The following is a 4,987-nucleotide window of genomic DNA, read 5'->3' on the forward strand; positions in this document are numbered from 1 at the left end:
ACTGCTTCTCTGCCCAAGAAACCTCGGAAAAGTGGCTTCCTTTCTGAAGAGGATGAGGACAAGATGAAAGAATGACTCCAGGAGAATAGATTTATCTACGACATGAAAGCAAAGCAGTATAAGGATAAATCAGGAAAAACTACAGCTTGGCAGGCACAGGCCGACTATTTAGGATTTGAAGGTAAGCTGAAATTTATTTTAAATTGCTTGCTTTTTGTGTTAATTCCATTTCAGAGATAGTTAGTTATTATGAGATTTAGTGTTGATATTTTGTTTCATGTTAGATAGATGTAAAATGTAAAATGTGCAGATAGTGATGAGATGTTATTGCATTTAAAATGTGTAGATAGTTACGAGATTTAGTTATGAGATTTAGTTATGAGATTTGGTAATGAGATTAACTTATGAAATTTAGTTATGAGATTTGGTAATGAGATTTAGTTATGAGATTAATGAGCATTTATATATTTCGTATAATGAGATTGGTTTTCTTTTCTGTATTTTCAGTTAGATGTTTGTTGACCTGGTACGACAGTGTACGTACGTGGTATGGTTGCCCGATCCTCTGGATCAGGAGCCGAACTGACTGACCGTGAGAAGAGGATATTGGATAACATTAAATTTCTCAAGCCATACATCCACCGTGTGATGAAGAAGACGCCTGTTAGTGTAAGTATTATGCAAATAACTGAATGTATTTATTCAATGTTTATCCAAGCTGAAAATGTAAAAATATTTTAAGTTTGGATAAATTTTCATCTTGGATAAATTTTAAATACTATTTGATATTTAAAATTTTACATATACATATGTATGTGCGGATTGGTCGAGTGGTTAACACTCCGGTCTTCCAAGCAGGCGACCGGGGTTCGATCCCCGAAGTTGTCGTACGCATGGAATAATCAGAGAAAGTGTTTTTCTCCTGCCCACACAACTCCAACAACCCAGGTGGAGTTTAAAATGGTTTAGGGTGGATGTTGCGGTTTCTGTGCTGTAGCATTCAAGTGAGGTGGCACTATAAATGGTACCGTTGGAATTACGGTCCCACTACAAACAGAACACAATACAACTCCAACACACCACACAGGCATACAGGGAGATATTAGCCAGGTGGTAAAGGACTAGTAGTTAGCACCTGATAAGGCAGCTCCTGCGAATTCCTCAATATTGTTTTTATTAATATATATGCTAATTGTATTGACTGTATAAAATTGTATATCTATGTATTGTAAAGCGCTTTAGAGTGGCTTATGTTAGGTAGATGGGGCGCTATATCAAATGTTGTATATTTATTTATGTGTAATAAAAATTCATTAATTTCAGATTTATTGTGTTTAATAATTCAATTACTTATCATGTTTGTTTCTGTATTTTCAGCTTAAGGGAAAAATTACTGCTGCTGCTGCTGAGACTGTAGACGACGCTGCGTCCTCCATTGCAGATGAGGAATCAACGCAGGACATGCAGCAGAGGCATGACGAGGACATTGCCGACATCACAGTCTGCTGTACCGCATTGCAAACGGCATTGTCTGGACTCAGTCGTATCGTGTTCTGTAATTGTCGGGACTCTGACGTGGGTATTATTGCCGAATTTCGTATTAATTACGGAACTGTTCCGGGACGGATTCGGCAAAGACGGTTCGCATTCGGCAAGATCTGGACGCAATCTGGACTCAATCGGCAAGAAACGGCAATGACAGTTCCTCCAGATCATGCCCGTTCCACAGGACACTGTCCAGACACCGTCCAGACAACACAGGATATTGTTACGATTTTGATCCGATACAGCAAAATCTGTCACGATTGTAATCCGACTAGACAAAATCGGCTGAGTTTCCCGAATGTTACGGGACGCACCTAACTGTCGGGAGTGCTTGCCCGACCTCTCCGGACCATTCCCGATCCGTAGGACTCTGTTACGAACGTATACGACTGCGTTCAGCCAATGATAGGACATTCCAGATCATTGAGTATAGTAATCCGACTTTTTCGCTTTTCGTGTCGTAGCGCTGTCTGATCTCAAACGGGAGCCATAACCGGCACTGTGTGGACGCCGCATTAAGAAAATAGTGACCTCTCGAATTTATCCACGTGATCGCGATGAGAAAATTGTTTACACGACAAACCCTGAACACACTTAAAAATTCTTACGTGTCTGAAATGACAAATAAATATGTAAGACTTTGTTTTGTTATATTCAAGTCGAAAGTCCTTACAAATGAGACGTCAGAAACACAAAACAGCTAAATCAGAACATTGTATATAATATTCAAACACAACAGGTTTCTTCATCAAAATAGGGAATTCATAATTGAGATGACGTTAACTTTCATCATATGACTTGACAGTTATGTTATTCACACATTTACATCTGTGGTTACATGTATTATTAGCTCACCTGCCCGAGCTGGAACGTATTTTCTCAAAATAGATTTAGAACGTCTGCTCGCGCCAGGTGACGTCCGCAACCGGAATATGTTGTTGGCTGTACATGTGGTCCCTCTAGGGTATAGGGTTGGACCAAATAGGTGACATAGGTAAAACCTTTAAAATCCTTCTTCTACCGTAGGGATTAAGTGATTTCATCCTAATTTGGTCTATAGCATTCTTGGGCCAAGGGGACTCAATTTTGTATAAACGGTGGACATTTTATGGAAATTCGACGATTAAAGATTCAACTCCATCAAATCCTCCACTGCCATATATTCCATGGACACCTATTTGTTATGGTGGCAAATCTAGAACGGGAACGATTAGGTAAGTTTGAAAGTATACCAGAAGCTAACCTGTCAATTTGGTTTTATTTTGTTTAACGTGCCATTAACAGCTAAGGTCATTTAAGGACGTTAACTTGTCAGAGCCCCGTGGACCTATAGAATAAACGGAAGAAATACAAAGAAATTAGTATCTTGTTAACCAGACAATACAGAATGCCAAACACCTACTGCCCCATCACGCAAACAAGTTTGGAATATAATTATACATCTATGTTCTCTCCTTATAGGTCGTAGACAAATTAAGTAGCACTGTTAACCCGTTAAACAAGTGAGACAGAATCAGACATTTATCCCGAGATAAGATCATTGGTGTTTTCACGGATGGCGCATCAGTAAAGCTTAATGGCACAGAAAGGTAGAGAGCACAGATAACACGTGCTGTTGTCACTCTTTGATGGTATTGACAGTATTTACACAGTACATATGGCTTATAGTAGGAACGATAAATCCTAAATGCATCAAATAAGTCTATCTTTTGAATAGTTTCAACTATTATCTTTCACTGACGTTGAAGGAGAAAATATGTTCGACACATGATCTCCTGACAGGAAGTCGCTCTATAAAGTTGTACATGTATCTAGATTCCAGGATGTTACATACGTTTTCATTTCACGGGAATTCATCACACCGTCGATTATTTTATCTCGACTTAAATATAGTTGAAGGCATTCGAATGAGAAATGCATCACTATGTCATCACTTAGTTCTTTTTAACAAAACGTACAGGTGTACCTATTCCGGTATCTCTCTCCCGTGTTATATACAGGTAGTACTTCATTAATAACGATTTCCCAAGCACACTGCTTAGACTTTTTTTCAGTTTGAGTATTGGATTACGTCCAAAACCCTTTTGTATGGATGTATATCTGCTGAGCTCATCTTTCTGTTGTAAACAAATAGACTGCACCAGTGGTATCCGCTACATAAACATATATTCTGGTAATTTTTTTATTTTTATTATAAGGCCCTTTTTAATTTCTTTCTCTTGAATGTGGCATGCACTGTATGCCACACCATTCTTAGACAAACCTTTTACTGTTTTAGTGTTATATGTGTTGTGCATGCTGTGTTATATAGGTGACAGTAATGAGTATCCAAATCTGATCACCAAACCATCATTTTATTAAATCATTGAAAAAGTCTGAGGAGGAATTATATTCATTTATGGTTGTATCAAAGGAAAAATATCGACGGCTGTTCTTACAAACAAGCACCCGGGACTCACTTGAAATATTTATAGAATGCTCTGAAGTCACCAATCAGCGTCTCCGGTTTTTGCGAATGTCGGGACACAAGTCGGATCAAGGCTTGAATTTTAGCATCTTACGCTTCAAATGAATATTTTTTTGTCAGCATATAAACATTTTATGATGACCTTTAGAATTTATATGCCAAAAAGTATTTCTATAGTGTGAATGAATTCCTATAGTCCAAAACAGGATGCATAGTCGTCGCACGCGCAACTTTTTTTAAACGTGATCAAAACACTGACATTTGAGTTTGAATTACGTTTTCTTGTGTTATTTGAACTTTAAAACTAATAATCTTTAGACAAAAAATGGTGCATGGCTATCTTTTCTAAGACTACATCATTGTTATAACTGATTTGTTGACACATATATTTATTTATAAGTATTTTTGCAAAAAGTGATCCGATTTGGGTACTGATCCGATTTGGGTACTGATCCGATTTGGGTACTGCCTCCTTATGTATATTTTTATTTAACATATGCATGTTGTTTTTTATTGTAATTTTCTATGTATTTTATTCATATTTATTCATGTTTTGTCGTAAAAAATGTTCTACAGAGTTAATGTTTATTGTTTAACATACACACGGCACTAATTAAATCCTTTTTGGATCATGTATCTCCAAATTATATAGTTGCAGAACAACATAGCCCCTTTTTAATCAACTGATTGTCAAAACAAATGAAAACTAAAAACATATGTAACACTACTATTTTCTTTCTCCTTTAAGCATTGTAACAAGCTTTTGTTAAAAAAAATGAAGCAGAAACAAAAGTGGGGCTCGTCCGGGATTCGAACCCGGGACCTCTCGCACCCTAAGCGAGAATCATACCCCTAGACCAACGAGCCATACTTAGCATGGGTTTAAATATAAAACATATCCACAGGTTCTGTCATCTGTTTGTCTAAGTCGTCGAAGAGTTTTAATATCAAGATAATACCGAAGCTTTTCGCTGA

At 37.3% G+C, this 4,987-nt stretch overlaps 1 non-coding gene across 1 annotated transcript; it reads right to left on the reverse strand.

Annotated features, from left to right (window-relative positions):
- Nucleotides 1–4,807: 4,807 nt before the first annotated feature.
- Trnap-agg lies at nt 4,808–4,879 on the reverse strand. The gene has a single exon. It is a non-coding gene; the product is annotated as a tRNA-Pro (tRNA).
- Nucleotides 4,880–4,987: the final 108 nt, after the last annotated feature.

The sequence above is a fragment of the Mizuhopecten yessoensis genome, unplaced genomic scaffold (assembly GCF_002113885.1).
Source record: "Mizuhopecten yessoensis strain PY_sf001 unplaced genomic scaffold, ASM211388v2 scaffold10609, whole genome shotgun sequence".
Lineage (NCBI taxonomy): Eukaryota > Metazoa > Mollusca > Bivalvia > Pectinida > Pectinidae > Mizuhopecten > Mizuhopecten yessoensis.